Source organism: Ctenopharyngodon idella, chromosome 8 (assembly GCF_019924925.1).
Source record: "Ctenopharyngodon idella isolate HZGC_01 chromosome 8, HZGC01, whole genome shotgun sequence".
Taxonomy (NCBI): Eukaryota; Metazoa; Chordata; class Actinopteri; order Cypriniformes; family Xenocyprididae; genus Ctenopharyngodon; species Ctenopharyngodon idella.
In genome coordinates, this window is record NC_067227.1 from 9,366,534 (window position 1) to 9,387,385 (window position 20,852).

Genomic DNA, 20,852 nt, shown 5'->3' on the forward strand with positions numbered 1-20,852 from the left:
TGAGTGTAACTTCCGTTAAGCTGTAAACAGTCAGTGAAAGGCTCGCTCTAAGAACGCAATAATACGTTTTTTTTTTAAACTGGGTACAATGAGATGACATTATTCTACTCACCCTTCAACCAACGAACATGAAAAGGACATTTAAAAGTGTAAAAGCATCAACAAGGTACTTTCAACAGGCCATGAAAAAGCGTGATTCTTTCCGCAGCAATAACGGATGGGTTAAATATATCTTTAGTGATATATATCTGTATTATGTAATATACGTTGCCTTAATAAAAAATGTTCATGAACTTCAGCATTGCGTGATACTATTTCAAAGTGATTTCCATCATTTTTAGATAATAAATTGTATTTACCTGTGAAAACAAACCTGGAAAGAGACGTGAGGCTTTGAGGAGAAAAATTCTTGTTATAACATGTTATGTTAAAATACCAAGCGTTACACATTATTCTCATGATGCCTGAAAATAAAACATGAAAGAAAAATTGACAGCTCATTCCAGTCAAACTGCTTTATTTGTAGGGCAACCTTATGATTTGAAACGATTCATTTCAGTCTTTTTAAATGGAAGTTCCCCAAACCGGAAGTGCAACCCATAATTCGAAACGCAGTAGGCTAGTCAGGAATAAGGTGGTGTCAGATGGGTGTGTGTAGAGTATGGTGCACGATTGTGACCATCCTGCCAATTTTGGGATTTATGGTCTCTGACACCCTTACACTTCGGTGCTCAGATCCATGATTATATAAATTGGTCACACTGAATAATGTAACAATTCATCAGACTGATAACTTGATTTTTGTCTTCAAATGAAAGCAGTATGCTGCCTAGCAACACTTGACACTTATCCCTGCACTAATAGAGAATGAGAAGGTTGCGTCACAGCATTTTCACTCGCGTTGCATTTCGGGAAGGCGTCGCCATATTAGAAGGATATGCTGTCCATTGCCATGGTTACTTTGACAGTGAGACCGAGAGAAATAGCGTGATATTTGTTTGCATTTTTGCGATACGCCGCAGTTTCTTGGAAAGAAATGGATAATGAGGAAGTGAAAGGAAAGGGGCTCTGTCAGGAGAGACTAAATAACACCGCCAAGCATCGCCAAGGGACATTCTAAAACGCTTAACGTGGCTTAATGTACTAATACAGTGATATTAACAGACCAAACTCACTAAACATCATAGGGCCTACTAATAAAGTAGCTATACTATGAAATATTATTGTGTACAGAAAAGCAGTTGAGCTCATAATGTGAACGCAATGTGTTTAAATTCACAAGCGTTTTCCTCAGAAAACTGTTATAAAGAAAACGTTTAAGGTCACTTAATGTAGCCTATAAGTGATATTAAAAGATCAAATTCGGCACAAACCAATTTTTCTGTATATTATCTTTATTAGTATAGTGTTTACTAAGTTTGGTCTTTTATTTGCACTGTCTTTTTCTTTATGGGAGGAAAACGTGTAATTAAATGTGTTGCGTTCATATTCTGGGCCTATCTGGTTTTCTGTCCGTAGTACTATGTTTTATTATTATGGTGTTTACTAAGTTTGGTTCGTTAATAACACTGTCTTTGTAAATTAAGGCACGTTAAGTTTTTTCACATTAAGTTTAAGTTATTAGCAAGAAGCATTCATTGTTGCTTATATTATCATTACCTTATATCTAATATTGCCTACCACATTAATCTGACGTCGCTAGCTTTTAATCTTTTAATCTAAATCGCTATTACAACGCGTTTGCATCTTGCTAGCTTGTTAACTTGTCGACAGTCTCTCGCGCGCTCATTTTCTTTTCTACGCGTTCATCAAACAGCTGTGGTAAGTCGGATCAGTCTATAAACACGGTGAGTCATGTCATCCTCTCCCAGTATTATATCATGTTCTGTTTGTCACATGTTCAGTATAGCTTTCTCTGTCAGTGACGAGGGATTTACATGTCATAAATGTAGGGAAATAGTCAGGCTGACAGAGAAAATCTCAGAATTAGAGACACGCATCCAAACTTTAATTGAGGATAGTAAGAATGCAAGGGCTTCAGATATTGTTTTGGATGTGACTAGCTTAGTGAACTCTGTACATTGTTCGGTTCCGGCTGTAGAGCCCGTGCAGCAGGGCACTTGGGTAACGGTGAGGCAGCCTAGCCGCGGAAAACACCACTCTTCCGTTCCAATAAGAACATCAAACAGGTTGTCCCCACTCAGTGACTCACCCACTGAGAATCCTGTTGAAAATGCCCTAGTTATTGGCAATTTTATTACACGGAACGTGAAAATAGAGACACCAGCCACCATAGTCACATGTTTGCCTTGAGCCAGAGCACCTGACATCAAAGCAAATTTAAAAGTGCTGGCTAATGCTAATCGTAAATACTCTAAAATTATTATTCACGTCGGCACTAATGATGTTCGACTTCGCCAGTCGGAAATCACTAAAATTCACATTAAAGAGATGTGTGAACTCGCAAATACAATGTCAGGAAAAGTAATTTGCTCTGGCCCTCTTCCTGTTCGTCGGAGTGATGAGATAGTTAGCAGATTGTCATCACTCAATGGCTGGCTGTCTAAGTGGTGTCTGCAGAATAATATACGTTTCTTAGACAATTGGAAAAGTTTTTGGGGGAGACCTGACCTGTTGAAAAGAGATGGTATTCATCCCTCCTGGGATGGTGCTGCTCTTCTCTCTAGTAATATGGCACATATTCTTACTACAGCCCAGGTCAGGAAGCAGACATAACGGCTAAACCGACCATCTGCTAGCTGCCTCACGTTACAGAAGCCAGATAATTCCCAACACATAGAAACTCTTACACCTAGATATTATCACATAGAGACTGTGTCTGTACCCCGAATTAGTAAAAACAAAAAACTTCCAAACCCATTTAATGGTAAAAATTTAATTGATGTTCAACAAATAAAAAATAGAGATACTGATAAACAAATGATAAAGCTTGGGTTGCTAAATATTAGATCCCTTTCTTCAAAAACACTTATTGTAAATTATATTATCACAGACAATAATCTAGACGTGCTGTGTTTGACAGAAACTTGGCTAAAACTGGACGATTACATTACTTTAAATGAGTCTAGCCCTCAAGGTTACGATTATCGACACAAACCTTGTCAGAAAGGCAAAGGGGGAGGTGTTGCTGTAATTTTTAGTAATATTAACAGTATTAGTCAAAAGTCTTTCAAATATAATTCCTTCGAAGTGATGGTACTTTATGTAACATTATGTAAGTTGACATTTGTGCTGGCTACTGTATACAGGCCACCGGGACACCATACAGACTTTATCAAAGAATTTGCTGATTTTCTATCGGACTTAGTACTAGCTGCAGATAAAGTCCTTGTTGTTGGTGACTTTAATATCCATGTAGATAATGAAAAAGACGCATTAGGATTGGCATTTACAGACATTCTTTTAATGAAAAACTTAAAAAACTTTTAAGCTGGCTATTATTAAACCTCTTATTAAAAAACCACAACTTGATCCTAGAGAATTAGTCAATTACAGGCCGATCTCAAATCTCACTTTTCTGTCAAAAATACTAGAAAAGGCAGTATCATCACAGCTATGTTCCTTTTTAGAAAGAAATGGTATCTGTGAGGATTTCCAGTCAGGATTTAGACCGTACCATAGTACTGAGACTGCTCTCATTAGAGTTACTAATGATTTGCTCTTATCATCAGATCGTGGTTGTATCTCTCTATTAGTGTTACTGGATCTTAGTGCAGCATTTGACACTATTGATCACAATATTCTTTTAAATAGACTCGAAAATTATGTTGGCATTAGTGGAATTGCATTGTCATGGTTCAAATCATACTTATCTGACCGTTATCAGTTTGTAGTAGTAAACGAAGACATGTCATATCGATCACAAGTTCAATATGGAGTACCACAAGGCTCAGTACTAGGACCGTTACTGTTCACTCTGTACATGCTACCCTTGGGAGATATCATTAGGAAGCATGGCGTTAGTTTTCACTGTTACGCTGATGATACTCAGCTCTATATTTCTTCGCGCCCTGACGAAACTTACCAATTCACAAAATTAACGGAATGCATAGCTGATATAAAAAATTGGATGACCAGTAATTTCCTACTACTAAATTCAGAAAAAACAGAGATTCTAATTTTTGGACCAAAAACTTCTTCACGTAATAACCTAGAATATTGTCTAACACTTGATGGCTGCTCTGTTAAGTCTTCGTCGTCAGTTAGGAACCTGGGTGTGCTCTTTGATACCAATCTTTCATTTGAAGGCCATGTTACTAGCATCTGTAAAACCGCATTCTTCCATCTTAAAAATATATCTAAACTACGGCATATGCTCTCAATGAAAAATGCAGAACAGTTAGTTCATGCGTTCATGACCTCAAGGCTAGATTACTGTAATGCTCTACTGGGTGGTTGTTCTGCTCGCCTGATAAATAAACTACAGCTCGTACAAAATGCAGCAGCTAGAGTTCTTACTAGAACCAGGAAGTATGACCATATTAGCCCAGTTCTGTCAACACTCCATTGGCTTCCTGTTAAACATCGTATAGATTTTAAAATCTTGCTAATTACTTACAAAGCACTAAATGGTTTAGCTCCCCAGTACCTGAGCGAGCTCCTAATTCATTATAGTCCTTCACGTCTATTGCGATCTCAGAATTCAGGCCAGCTGATAATACCTAGAATATCAAAATCAACTGCAGGTGGTAGATCCTTCTCCTATTTGGCACCTAAACTCTGGAACAATCTTCCTAGCATTGTTCGGGAAGCAGACACACTCTGTCAGTTTAAATCTAGACTAAAAACGCATCTCTTTAACCTGGCATACACATAACACATTACCAATTTATATTTTCAAATCCGTTAAAGGATTATTAGGCTGCATAAATTAGGTCAGCCGGAACCGGGAACACTTCCTATAACACCTGATGTACTCGTTACATCAGAAGAAGAATGGCATCTACGCTAATATTAGTCTTTCTGTTTATCCCGAGGTTCACCGTAGTCAACCGGATCCGGGCCGTATCCAGGTGAGACCAAGGACCTGCACCTTGACACGACCACAACGCAGCCCTGACGTATCAGCAGAGATTGAGTCAACTAGATCATCCACTGTGAGGGCCTCATCGATACGACAGCCACGACACAGTTCCTCAACAACCGTCCATACCGGCGTGATGAATACGATCCTCAATTGGATGGAACTGAAATAAATACTTTTAATGTTGCGATCCTATCGGACTTATGATAGCAACCTGAATCGTAACAAAGCACTGTTGGCCAGAGGAGAACTGGCACCCCGACTAAGCCTGGTTTCTCCCAAGGTTTTTTTCTCCATTTTAACACCTATTTGCCACCTGTTTGGCACCTGATGTCACCTGTTGGAGTTTGGGTTCCTTGCCGCTGTCGCCTTTGGCTTGCTTAGTTGGGGACACTTGACATTTGACTTGACATTTGATATTCAACAGTGCTTTGATCTGCCTGCATTGACAGCATTCTTTAAGAGCTGCTGTGCAGACAAAATTATATACCAGATATCACTCTAAAGCTGCTTTGACACAATCTGCATTGTATTGCATTGCTATATAAATAAAGGTGACTTGACTTGACTTGACATTATTTAGAGAAACTGCTTGACATCACTAACCAGTCTATGACTCAGTAGGCAAAAATATTATTTTTACAATAATAAGCATCACAACTGTAATAAAAGTGGAGTGCAACCTTCCTTAGCAAGTATGACTGAGTTCTCGCGGTTTACAGGTTTGTGGGTTTGTAATTCAGCCGCAGCAGAATTGTTCATATGCTTCTAATGACTTAAAGGGTCTGAACTCATGCATTGTGTAGGCACTGATACCATAAACCAGTTAATTGACGATGTCAGAGTATGTGACAGGTGGTGCTTCTGGGTCTTTCGTCAATTCTGTAACGTTAGCTGGCAGGTCGTATGGGTCGATGCTGTTAATGTCAAGCATTTTCTCTAAATGACGCTGCTTGGTGGTGTTATTTAGTCTCCCCCTTTCCTTTCACTTTCTCCTTCTCCTGAACAGTTATCTTAGACATCCATCTCATGAACATGAACGAAAAACTGACAGCATTCAACTGGGATTCAGTGTGAGTGAAAATGTCAGTGCAAAAGTTCTTGAGTTGTCATCTTATATTGGCACTGGCTGCATTCCTTGTAGCAGAAAGTGGTAAGTAACATGAGAGGTATCGAAGTAATATAATTAAATATCAACAATATTTCCATTATTATTGTTATGATTGATAGTAGTAGTAGTAATAGTAGTAGTGGTGGTGGTGGTGGTGCAGCATTATCTTATGAAGGATGACTCTAATGGTGATGGACCTGCTAAGAGAAAATATTACTTGACAAGTACATTTTATAAAGACAACCATGTACTGCAATTGACTGATGTATCCAAGTTCTTCTGATTCTTTCTTGTTGACATATTTATCTGACAGTCTGTTCTCTGTCTACATTCTTTTTCAGCTAATGTATATTACCGATACCGTATGTCAAGATGCATCTACAGCTCCTCTAATATCAGTGACATGGTGTATTTTATCAACTATTATTTCAATAAATATCTATTCATACAATTTGACAGTACTCTGGGGAGATTTGTGGGGTTTAATGAGTATGTAATTAAACTTGCAGAGATCTGGAACAATAGCACAATTTTGCAGAAAGAAAGAGCTATTGTAGACTGGTTCTGCAAAGGTAATGCTCAAGAAATTGACTCCCATATCTGTGATAAATCAGGTAAGTGGCACAAGACTCTTATTTTTACTGTCAACATGTAGAGCATATGTTAGTATCTAGAAAATAATTATTAACAGAAATTTTAATATCACCAGAAAAGGTAAGCAATAAATAGTAGCATTTTAAATGAATCAAATTTTAAAAACTTATTGTGAATAAAAACAATTCACATTTATAGGGATTTTTCAACTGACTTGATCCTCTCTGAGCTGGAGTACGCCCCCAAATCTGAGAGAAGAGAAGATCTCCTGTATGGTTGAGCATGCCAGCTTCAATAAACCCATGATTTATGACTTGGGTAAGAGGAGATACTCACCTACTCTCATCTTAGTACTACTTTTGTAGACAGCATAGTTTGACACACCAGTGTACCCTACAGATCCATCTCTCCCTGAGTCTGAGAGGAATAAAATCGCTATTGGAGCTTCTGGTCTGGTGCTGGGAATCACCATAGCAGCTGCTGGACTCATTTACTACAAGAAGAAATCAACAGGTTAGTGAGAATATTTTAAAATGACATTAGTCTATTTACATCATTCTTGTTAATGCATGTAACATATATATATATATATATATATATATATATATTTTTTTTTTTTTTTTTTTTTTTTTTTTTTTTTTCTTGATAGGGAGGATCCTAGTACCTCATTGAAGATGGTAGATTTCTCTATAAATGCTGATAACTTGTGCATATAATTAATAATTAGGCCTATACATATTTCAGGTCCTCATTCTGACTGCAAGGGGACTAAGACTGAAGCATTTATCCTTTATGACATAATTATCATACACAATCCTGATTTGCACAATCCTTTAGCTGATGCTTTGTTTCTAAAATTTAAAACAAGGAAAACAACAATGATATAAAAATAGCTTAAAGTCTAATACTTATTTTTTTCTGGGAAGCATTGTATGAATATAAGATCATATCTAAGTAAGATCAGTGACAATTATACAAATGATGTGACAATGTTGACAATGATATAAATGATGTGTAAAATAGAGATAATAGAGATTATTGTTCTCACTAAGTTTGTCTCTATTTGTACACAATAATGTACATAGAAGTAGAGGAGTTTGCTAATGTTGAAACTCACAAGTCTTGTTGCTATATGCTGTATACATGAAACAACTAAAGCATATCTGATGAACATATTTTACTTCTTTATTTTAAGAAAACTGATTAGAAGTGAATGTGTAAACTTGCATCTAATTGGTCTTAATTTTTAGGAATGACATACTTCTGTGTAGGAAACTGTCCCCTATATGTCCCTATAATGAGGCTGACTTCAAAATGTTGAGATAAACATGTTCTTGATTTTCATGTTCTGTATGTACATTTCTGCCATAAATGTTTCTTTGTAAATGGTTTTAAAGTTTTTAAGCAAACCAATATTGATACAAATGCAGTACCTTGTGAAGTGGTTTAGTTTACCACCATTGTTGCAGCTTTTGTTGTATGCATAGCACCTACTTTTCTACCGGTACAGTTTAAGCAGCGCGTTTTTTGTGCAGCATATATTTCTGTTTTTAGGGCCCGAGCACCGATGGTATGAGGACCCTATTGTAATAGCTCAGTCGATTATTCTTCTTCTCTGAAATGAATCGCATTTGAGGGCCTAAACATGCTCGAAAACTCATGAAACTTTGCACACGCGTTAGAAGTGGTGAAAATTTACGTCTGATATGGGTTTCAGAATTAGATGTGACAAAATGCCTCGATAGCGCCACCTACAAAATTTCAATTAAGCGCCCTTTGCGCTACATTTCACGTACAAGTATGAAATTTGGTAGATGTAACAGCCCAATACAAAACAGTCCCTGGGTGCAAAATCTGAAAACCCAACAGGAAGTGAGATATTTTGAATTTTCTCTGTAAAATTTTTGCAGTTTTTGCCATTTCCAGACATACTTTAATGAACTCCTCCTACAGATTTTATCAGAACTTTGTATGTAAAATGGTGGTGTTTAATGCAGTTGTTGATTATCAAACAATGAAATGTGGGCTGTGACTGAATATTATAAAAAGCTGAATATTATGAAGGTATATCCTCACCATGACAGTAACTTTCACATGATTAAAAGACCTTCCTTTTCACTCCATGAGCTTTTCTATGAGGAAGCATCACTAACTTAAATATCCGATGCAGGTTTGGCTGTGTTTGTGAAAGTCATGCATCTCTGGTATTTAAAAACTGGTTTACCATGATTGTTGCAAACAAATGTTCTAATGTTTTCAAATGTTCTAATGAAGGATTTGTGCAATTGAGAAATATAATTTCCTCTTTCATTTATGTTGTTATAATAAAATAGGCCTATAACTGTTTGTGCAGAATTTTGTGGGTTTTTTTTGCGCTCGAAGCGCGTCTCGCCCAGGGTGTAATTCAATGTAGAACCGCCAGTCTGGTGGCATACTGTAGAAATGTCTTTAAGGGACAAAAGTTGGAGGAAATAAAATAAGGATCACGAACAATAACAGATTTTTTTCTCAAATCATCTCATTTTGATAACAACATTACTGTTTGAGCTATACGCGCACTGAAGCTGAAGAGATGAACACCCATAAACTGAAGCGCTTTGCTAGAAGGTTAATTAACTCAACAGAACCAACGTGATCTCCTGAGAAAACGTGTGTATTTTTACGTAAATTGTGCTTCTACCACACGTACATTTACATGTGTTTTCATACACACAAAAACGTACAACATTGACGTATATAGCACTAAAACGTAAAAATACTTACGTATTAACAGCAAAAAACGTAAATCATGTAACGTAAAGTGTGAATATGAATTCCCATGTATTAATATTAAAATCGTGGCTTTAAAGATGTTTTTAGTCGAATTTATTGAAAGCAGTTTACTCATCTACTTAATGTGAAATAACATTTCTGTTCGTGACTTGTGCTGCTCGTTTCGGAGGATTACATAATGCTAAACAAGACTACAATTTGAAACCTTATGAATAAAATTTCTGTAATTGTTTAACCATTTTGTAATATTTAGTTTGTTTGCTGTGAGACACAGAAGGCGTTTTCTCCTATGCAGCAACTGACAATAGAACCACCAAAACACAACATAAATTCACAAATCACATCCATTTTATTTGTTCGCTGTACTCCAAATCTTTAGAATCCGTATGTTTGTAAGGAACAGATCCAAATTCAGCCCTTTATCCATCGATATTCATCTTCATTCTCAGCAACAGCGACCGTCACAGTCAAAGCTCGCGCTCGTTATGATCCAAATTTGAAAGTAGCGCCACCCTCGAGAAGCGTTACGACATGGTTTACGGCACTGATATCAAACGCTCATTGGTTCTCACCTGCTTCGTCACAGATTGCGACATGCCGTGTTTCAGTGGATTGACATTTGAAATGAGTGCGCGCCTTCACGGAGAGAAGCCGGATTTATCATATGTTCATGGATTGATAAGTTAAATTCTGCTCTGTACCCTATAAAAAACTATTACCGCCAGAGAGGACTGTGACTGGAACTCATCATCATTTGAACTACTTTTGGTACCACTTTTGACATTTTCGCAAAAAATAAATTATTGTGATTGCGCTTGTTTGTCTGTCATTCTTTTATTTATAACAGTAGGTAGTTTAAAGAAATGGTTATGGGTAGGTTTAGGGGTAGGTGTAGGATTAGTGGCTCAAAATATCGTTTTAATGTTATTTTTACTAAAATTGTCATTTTCATACACATTTTTGTTCTTTATGTATTATTCTTTTAACATTCTGTATAAAATGGGTAGGTTTAGGTTCAGGATGGGGTTTAGGGATCTTACATTTATCTACAAAACGATAAAATGGAAATTATACATATATCTTTATGACATGAAAGTTTTACGTTTTTTCGCTGTAAAAACGTAAGTACTTGTACGTTTTAGAGCCATAATTACGTCAATATTGTACGTTTTAGCACCTTTCTAAACGTACAAAAATGTACGTTGTGTCTTTGAAAGTTACGTATTAATACCTACGTTTTAACAATGAGACCAGGCTGACAGAACACATCCTATATAGGGTAAGTCATATATTAATACAAGATAAACATAATATTACAACTTAAATTTGCACAAAATCATGCACGCATGAACTTGAACTAGTCAGAATAGCTGTTGTGGATGCGTTCTTCCTGTAACAACACGCCGAAACACAGCAACTAAAATTCAATAGTGTATACAATTAAAATTTTATTAATATGACTGCCACAATCGTAGATAATGTTTTGTGTTGTTGTTTGAGTGCTCGCGCTGAAGCTAGATGATCATCAATACAACAGAGGGCTGCTGTGTTAGTTGCCATCTTGGACACAAATATGGCGGCGGGCATTCATACTCAACGAGATTTGGCTATTAAGTACCTACTCTTTTAGCGCTCGTTAAGTAAGTACTTGAAATTTAGTACCTACTCATTGAGTAGGCGGTTTCGGACGCAGCGACAGGCTGATCTCTCACATTCAGTTCCGGTTGATGCGCAGGCTGGCTTGATTTAAGTATTTGAGTTTTTGTGAGGATTTATAGTTTATGGACTGTTTTGATTTCGATAATCACATCTAGCAACGGAAAAAGCATCGATGGCATGGATAAAAGAGATCTTTAAAAGCGAAACTAAAGTGATTATTGCCTCGGCCAGCGACGCAATGGGGAGGACGCACGAGAGGAGAGGACTCTGCGTTTGGTATGTATAAACTGTATTACTGCATTTAATGCTTATACTCATTTTTGATTTAATTATTATTATTTTAAAATGTGAAAGAACAGCAACCAATATGATAAACTATTATTTGACCAAAAAAATGTCAAAACTATACGTTTGGGATATGGCAAGGCTACTTGCACACTGCACAGCTGTCTGCAAGTATGCAAACTTGAATAGAATTGCCATTTCAGTAAATCTACATTTTGATATTGTGAAATGGGTATTATTACAGTGCAAAAACTGTGTGTATAAACAGTAATTTCTTTGTTTCAGTTTCTGTTGAAGATTAGTGAGCAGCAGCAGCAGCTGGCACAGCTGGCATCACATCTCCAGGAGGCGGGTGATGCTGAGGTGATGCTCAACACAGGTGACAAAAATGATGCACATATAAGGAATTATACAAATCTGGAGGATGTTCTAGATTGTAATAGAGTCTTGTGTCTCCTGAAAGAATAAAACTGATCAAAATTTTTGTTTGTTTGCTTATTATAGCACAGACAAAATATACTATAATATATATATATATATATCACTTTCAGCAGTGTTTTATGTATTTTCAAAGGGTTTTCTTTAAAATAACACTGCGATATTGGATTTATACCACTGTAAATGGTATGGGGAGACTTTTTATTTAGGTATACTATATACAATATATACTATAATTTTTTTTATTACTTTTAGGAGTGTTTTATGTAACTTCAAAGGGCTTTAAAATGACACCAAGATTTTGTATTTAGAGCACTGTATGTGGGTATGGGAAGCTTTTCAATTTGGGTACGCCAAATCCAGGCGGAAATCCCCAAAATGGTCTCAGTGCTTAGGAGGTTAATGATCGGGCAAGTTTAATATATGGTGGTTCGACGGTGAGCCTGAAGTGGTGGTCCGATATCTGGAAATCTGATCTTACTATCTGGGCTTTTGCTTACAATTTGGTCCCCTCCCACATTGAAAATGTCTCCTGCGCACCTGGCAGTAGCCCTGCGTTTTTGCCATTTTGGGGTGAAAGCGACTCGGCAGTCCACTAGTTTCTATGGCAATATCAGCTGCTTTGTTAAAAAAAAGTACATTAAAGCTAAAATCCAACCTGAATGATGACATCACAGAATAAAATACTATCGCTAGTGATCATCAAATCTTTTTAACAGTTTATTTTACACACTTTGTGTTTAAGTCTTCCACTTTTTTCACAAAACCTTAGCTCTCTAGAAACCCGGTCAGCTTGGGTTAAAATTCTTTTAAGTTTAAGTATTGGCATTATAAACACTGAATTAATACCAGCATATGAAATTAAATTAAGGACATGCATCAGAAAAATTGGGAATGTTGGACAAGATGTTTCAAATCTTTGAAAAATTCCAGTCTGGTTTCAGAACACGACACAGCACTGAATCCGCTCTGCTGAAAGTACAGAACGATATTCTCTTGTCCCTTGATGCGAAAAAAGCCTGTGCTGCTGGTTATGTTGGGCCTTACTGCAGCGTTCGACACCGTGGACCATTCAGTCCTTCTGAGACGTCTGGCTCAACAGGTTGGCCTTCAGGGAACTGTGCTGCAGTGGTTTAGGTCATATTTAACAGATAGGACATTCTCTGTTATGATTGATGACCTTTCCTCCTATTCAGCTCCTATGACATCTGGTGTGGGGACACAGGGATCCATTTTGGGCCCTGTTCTATTCTCTCTGTATATGCTGCCTTTAGGTTCAATTATTTCAAATCACAATGTGTCCTTCCATCTGTATGCAGATTATTTACAAATCTATCTGCCGGTTGTCCCCAATTCTTCTGACAGTCTTGAATCCATAAACAGATGTTTAGATGACATCAAATTGTGGCTGTTTTAGAACTTTCTCTGTTTGAATGAGGACAAAACAGAATGTATTGTTTTTGGCACATCCGACCTTCCCAGCGTCTCAGCTCCTGGTCTTGTTGCGTTGACCCCCCATTTTAATCACGTTGTAAAAAATTTGGAGGTTAAATTAGACAGCAGTCTAAAATTTGATAAGCAAATTGATTCTGTGGTCAGGGCAAGCTTCTTTCAGCTCCGCCTCCTAGCAAAGGTTAAACCCTTCTTGAGCCGTTGTGACCTGGAGAAAGCTATCCATGCTTTTGTTAGTTCCCGCATAGACTACTGTAATGCGCTCTATGTGGCAGTTAACCAAGCTGGTCTTCACCGTTTGCAGCTTGTGCAAAATGCTGCGGCCCCCCTGCTCACTAACAGTCGGAAACACGAGCACATCACACCTGTCTTATGCTCCCTGCACTGGCTTCCTGTCCAGTTCAGAATTTATTTTAAAATTTTCACATTTGTTTTTAATGTAGTCAATGGCCTTGCACCTTCCTATTTGTGTGAGATTTTGAGCCCTCACCGACCCAGCAGAGCTCTACGATCTGCTGGGCAACATCTGCTGGAGGTCCCCCGGTCCCGGTGCAAACAGTGGGGCGATCATTCTTTTGCAGTGGCCGGTCCAAAACTCTGGAACTCTCTGCCCATTGATTTACGTTCCATCACTGACCTGCCTTTGTTCAAAGCCAAACTTAAAACCCACTTATTTAGAATGGCTTTTAACAATTAGTGGCCTTGTGACACTTCTCTTTTGTACTGTTATTTGTTATTATCATTATTATTTATTTATTTATTTTATTTTTTTGTTAATGTTGTACAGCACTTTGGTCAGCTTTGCTTGTTGGAAGGTGCTATAGAAATAAAATTTGATTGATTGATTGATTGATTGATTGACAATAAATATATAACAGAATATAACAGCTTGACAGTAAACTGTTTTTGCAGTGTTGTCTTATATTAATGTCTGTTAAAGCAAGACTACTGTATGTAAACAAAAAAACACAGCCACTGTGTCCAAAAGTGGCAATTAGGGGATAACAGACACAGCAATGCATCATGTTTTATAAGATCATTATGTTTGTAGCGTGATCCAGGGGATTAAAACGTATTTCAGACCTAGTGGAGTAATTTACTATTACTATATTAATCCACTAGGTCTGCCTATATACGTTTTGGATCACGTTACAAACATGAAGATCTTAACTTTATTAATTATTAATTTATTAATTTACTATTAATAGTAAATATGTAAAGTTGCATAAAATGGAAATACTCAATAAAGTAGGCTAACTACGTTACCTCAGATGTGTAATGGTTGGATTCCACAACTGAGCCCATAAAACATAGGTTAAGACAATACAACATTACCTGTAGATGTCATTTTGGGTGCGTAAGATGTGATGGATTCTATTGTCCAGTTGGCATTTTCACCCCAAAATGGAAAGTTACGTATTAATATCTACGTATTAACAATGAGACCAGGCTGAGCATATACACCAAGGGCATGGCTCATCTTTATTCATCTTCTTTGTCCTCATTTGAGGTACTTGAATCAGCATCCTTGTAAATTCCAATTTGGTTTATAAGGCCAATCCTGATAATATATACTTTGGTTGCCCTTTCCGTTATCTTGACATCTTTGCATTTCCATTTGCTTAACTGTGACTTTGATAACTAGTGACCTTAATAAGGGAAGTACACAACAAGATAATAAACCCCCTATCAATATTGCAACACATTCCTAATTTAGCAAACCATGCTCCCAATGCTCCAAACTTTGAATCAAACCACTCCCGTGGGAAAACCGCAGACTTGGCAACACTGTTTCCATGGCCGAGCAGCTGCATCCAAAGCGTCAGATGCAGTGGTGTAAAGCACGCAGCCACTGGACTCTAGAGCAGTGGAGACGTGTTCTCTGAGTGACAAATCACGCTTCTCTGTCTGGCAATACGATGGACGAGTCTGGGTTTGGCGGTTGCCAGGAGAACGGTACTTGCCTGACTGCATTGTGTTGAGTGTAAAGTTTGGTGGAGGGGGGATTATGGTGTGGGGTTGTTTTTCAGGGGTTGGGCATGGCCCCTTAGTTCCAGTGAAAGGAACTCTTAATGCTTCAGCATACCAAGACATTTTGGACAATTTCATGCTCCCAAATGTGTGGGTCATGTTCCTGTTCCAACATGACTGCGCACCAGTGCACAAAGCAAGGTCCATAAAGACATGAATGTGTGAGTTTGGTGTGGAGGAACTTGACTGGCCTGCACAGAGTCCTGACCTCAACCCAATAGAACACCTTTGGGATGAATTAGAGCAGAGACTGCATCCCAGGCCTTCTCGCCAACATCACTGTCTGACCTCACAAATGCGCTTCTAGAAGAATGGTCAATAATTCCCATAAACACACTCCTTAACCTTGTGGAAAGCCTACCTAGAAGAGTTGAGGCTGTTATAGCTGCAAAGGGTGGGCCAACTCCATATTAAACCCTACATGTTAAGAATGGGATGTCATTAAAGTTCATGTGCACGTAAAGGCAGGCGTCCCAAAACTTTTGGCAATATAGTGCATGTCCCTCCCCTCATTGGTACTGTAGGAATCTCTTTCAACTGGTTTGTGGCTCTCAGTTTCTCAGGAAAAATGCCACCAATTAAACCCAAATCAATAGATAGATATAACCTTTGGAGAGAGAAAGAGAGAGAGAGAGAGAGAGAGGCTTGTTAGTACTTGCACTAAGTGCAAATTGTCATAGGCTGTTTACACTATGTGTAAATAACATGAAATTATCTTCTTGCAAATAGCGTTATTATACTTAGTGTAAATAGTGGTCGATATTACTACCAGGTACACGTGTTTGAGAACTTGCAAGAGTCTTGGTGGAAGAGTGGAGTAACATCTCAAACTCTGTGAGACATATTGTCTGTGAAATTTGTTCAGTTTATATCTCAGTTGTTGAATCTTTTCATGTTCATTTAAATGTTTACACGTGCCATTTGCTGGGGAAAAAACTGTTGAAAGTTATAGGACATTCACATAAGTGTAACTTCGTTTCTTATGAGGAAGTAGCAAACTTTAAAAATACCATGCATGTTTGGTGTTCATGACAGTCATGGATCTCTGGGGTTTCAAAACTGGTTTAACATGATTGTTGTAAACATACAACAGTTTTTTTTTTTTTTTTTTTTTTTTTTTTTTTGTGTGTGTGTGTTTGTTTTGTTTTGATTTGTTTTTTAAAGGAAGCTTGTGTTCATGGGGAAATTTTGGGAGAACTATGAGGAAGTTTTGATCAGAACCAAAACTTCCCCATAGTTTCATAATTCAGTAATCACAACAATGGACCCTTTATACAGACTGTACTTTGTGGTAAAGTGGCATTAATGAACAGAAAACTAGTTATTTCTGCTGCTTTCTAAAACAGTAGGCTGAAGGAATGATGGTAAATTTGACAACTTCTTCTTCTCTGACTTCCGTATTTAATCTCTCTACATTTTTTCATCTTTTGGAGAGTTGTGGACACAATAATATGACTTTTTTCCCTTCATTTGAAGCAAATGGAAACGCAAAAAATCATATTTGCTGTAGTCTCACATTACACCACTATAGAGGTTTACACATGACTTCTGCTTCTGAGAACCATGGAAAAGGGTCCATAGTTGTACTGTTTTGATGAGCAATTGTGCCAGAGGTTTGGTTGCACTTTATTTTACAGTATGTGCACTTACGTGTACTTACCTAAGAAATTACTGGTTAATATAAGGTAACTACATGGGTTAAGGTTATGTTAAGGGAAGGTTCAGGGTTACCTAGTTATTACCAAGTTATTTCAATTACTATAATAAGTACATAGTATGTACATGGGGAACAGGACTGTAAAATAAAGTGCTACCGGATAATTTATTCTGAGATTTTGCAAAAATATTGCATAATGTAAATCTTTCACATAGCAAACCCTTAAATCAAATAGCTTCTAACTACAAAAATATAATTACCAATTTTCAGTTATCCAAACTTTAAAGATTCCCCATCTATATGCTTTTTGTAAGATTGCGATACAGCTGGTGTAATATTGTTACCTAGAGGTTGTAAATACAAATGACAGGCCTTTGTCTCTAATGAAGCACACTTCTGACACTTCTGAATTTTGTCAGGAAATCAGCTTATATATTGTTTTTTTTCTCTCTCTCTTTTAAAATTCATTTTTTAATTTAAAATTAAACTCTATGTAGCCATCCAGTTCTATTTTAATGGATTTTCATGAAAAATAAAACATGCAGGTTAAACGTGTACTAAAATTCACAATTTAAGTAAGTATACTTTTATCATAAAGTACTTAAAGCTACATTTTATATATTTTAATGTGGGTAAAAAGTGCTACTAATGACATACTAATAGTGTACTTGATTGTACTTGTCACAGTTTGCAGGTTCACTGGTTTACTCTGTCTCTCTGTGAGTGTGTGTGGCTTATCAGCGCCGCTATTTAATGTCTGTGCATTTTGCCGTGTCGTCCTGGCTATGTTTGAGTCTCTCATTCCTTGTTCCTGTTCTGGATAATTCGCATCAAGGCAGTTTTGGATTACCTGTTGGATTCTTGTTGGAGGACTGGTTTCTCTATTGCAGTCTCTGCGCTACCAAGAAATACTTTGCCATCTGCGTCCACGACCCCCTGAATTTTCTCTAGAACTGTCTTTTCCTTTTTATTAAAATCAATTATTCCTTCTGTTAATGAATGCAGTATTGGGAACATCTTAGTTTTGGACCATGCCTGGGTGTGTTTACAGTTGAGGCCTTACACAGAGAGGAAAAAAATTATATAGATGGCGTTATAATACATCTCTTAAAAAAATCCAGCATTCTTTAAAAACAGAAATTAATGTTTACATAGAAACTAACTGATCAATGGTATTCTCGGTGGGAGTGGCAAGAGATGCTCTTAAGGCAGTTATTAAGGGTTGTATCATTCAAATTGCTTCACATTCCAAAAAAACTTGTTGGAAGCTGAAAAATAGCATTAAGAGGGCTGAAACAAAGATGAAATGTCTAGTGACATCTAGTGGTCCTAGAGAATTAACTCAACTAAAATACATATAGCACCATTCAGTCTCAAAAGATGATTGAATGATTTAATGAATGATTTAATGAGTTGATATTTACTCCTTAATGAAAAAAGATTTCCTGTGATATGGATAGATGGCTGGAAAAATCAATGAAATTAAAGTGTTTTTTTTTTAGGCCAAACTGAATTGTCTATCCTCTTGACACAATAAAGTCACTCTCCCAGTTTCTCCTACTGCAGATATAAAGATCACTACATAGTAAAAGATTTTTAAATACAAAATTGTCTGTCTTTTAACCCACAGTTAAATTTTTGAGCTGTTGGAAATATAAGGTAACCCCTCTTTTTTTTTTTTTTTTTTTCTTGAAATTTGTGACTTTTTCTCATTTAGGGTCATGAACGTGCGTGCAAAATTTCAGCACGCTAATGTATTTTGACAAAATTAAGAATGTTAACCTGATTCAACTAAATGGCATTTAGTTAAAGGAACACTCCACTTTTTTTGAAAATAGGCTCATTTTCCAACTCCCCTAGAGTTAAACAGTTGAGTTTTACCGTTTTCGAATCCATTCAGCCGATCTCCGGGTCTGGCAGTACCACTTTTAGCATAGCTTAGCATAGTTCATTGAATCTGATTAGACCGTTAGCATCTCACTCAAAAATGACCAAAGAGTTTCGATATTTTTCCTATTTAAAACTTGACTCTTCTGTAGTTACATCGTGTACTAAGACCGACGGAAAATGAAAAGTTGCGATTTTCTAAGCTGATATGGCCAGGAACTATACTCTCATTCCGACGTAATAATCAAGGAACTTTGCTGCCATACCATGGGTGCAGCAGGCGCAATGATATTACGCAGCGCCTGTGACCCTCTGATTGCACAGGGAGTGTGCCTTGCAACCATTGAGACATTTGTGAGAGACGCTGCGTAATATTATTGCGCCTGCTGCAGCCATGGTACGACAGCAAATTTCCTTGATTAGAAAATCGCAACTTTTCATTTTCCGTCGGTCTTAGTACACAATGTAATTACAGAAGAGTCAAGTTTTAAATAGGAAAAATATCGAAACTCTTTGGTCATTTTTGAGCGAGATGCTAACGGTCTAATCAGATTCAATGAACTATGCTAAGCTATGCTAAAAGTGGTACCGCCAGACCCGGAGATCGGCTGAATGGATTCGAAAATGGTAAAACTCAACTGTTTAACTCTAGGTGAGTTGGAAAATGAGCCTATTTTCAAAAAAAGTGGAGTGTTCCTTTAACTAAATGCCATTTAGTTGAATCAGGTTAACATTCTTAATTTTGTCCAAAACCATTACATTTAATTATCCTAAAAATCCAGTTTAATTGATTAATTTATTTGGCGGATGTGTTCAAGAACAATTTTCACAACTTTTATAAAATCTTTACTCTGTAAAGACTTTTATTGTTAGGTGTTAGCCTGAAGATAGTTTAACTCCATCTATGTCATGCCCATAGTTGTTAGTGGTTTTTATTACTAAAACAACTTGAATTGTCATTAGCAGGTCCTCAACCCAAGCACATGTTCTACACTTCACCACAATGGTAACCCGAAAACTATTAACATAACAGAAACTTTTAAATACCAACATAATAGAACAGTAAACATTAAAAAGTCTCTCCATTTTCTCATGTTGCTAAAAACTGCTTAAAATAACACTTTATTTCAACTTTATTTCAACATCTCCCAGATCAGCCCCTTTGCAAAGCATGATGGGAAGTGAAAGTCCTGTTTGATTGAGTCCTGGTTGATGTAATGATGGGTCGGCAGAGCGGGGATCCATTTGCAGCTTTATTAAGAATAGTAAATACACAGGTAGACAGGGGCAAAGGCAAGAACATAAACAGGGACAGGCAAGGGTCGAGGCAGGCGGCAGACAAACAGTATCGGGTCACAGGCAGAGATCAGGGCAGGCGGCAAACAAACACAGTCCAGTACACAGGCAAGGTTCAGGGCAGGCAGCAGAGAATCACAAAGAATAAACAATCCAACTGAAACCAGGAAAACAGTCCACAAGAAAACGCTTAGTAATGATCACCAGGGCAAATCAAGATTTCGGGATGAGAGAGTGTGTGTGTGTGACTTAAATAGTCCAGGTAATGATCTGCAGGTGTGTGTAGCAATTGGTGATTGGTGTGGAGTGTGCATGTGATTGGAAGGGAGGATTATGGGAAATGGAGTCCAGGAACTGACAGGAACAGACGGTGATCGTGACATAACGCCCCCCTTCCGGAAGGCGCGTCCTCGCGGCGTAAATGGCACAGATAGGGAGGGGGGGTGGGTGCATTAGAGACGTAGACAGGAACAGGGTCTCCAATGCAGATCCAGGAACTCAGGCAGCCACGGTGGGTCATGTGCCACGGGCAGCCATGTTGGGTCAGATTCCACGGGCAGCCATGGCAGGTCAGGTGCCACGGGCAGCCATGGCGGGTCAGGTGCCACGGGCAGCCATGGCGGGTC

The 20,852-nt window shown here is 37.6% G+C and overlaps 1 pseudogene; it reads left to right on the top strand.

Annotated features, from left to right (window-relative positions):
* The first annotated feature begins 6,050 nt into the window (after positions 1 to 6,050).
* The window catches only part of LOC127517784 (DLA class II histocompatibility antigen, DR-1 beta chain-like), a 44,205-nt pseudogene continuing 29,403 nt past the window's right edge, over positions 6,051 to 20,852 (top strand).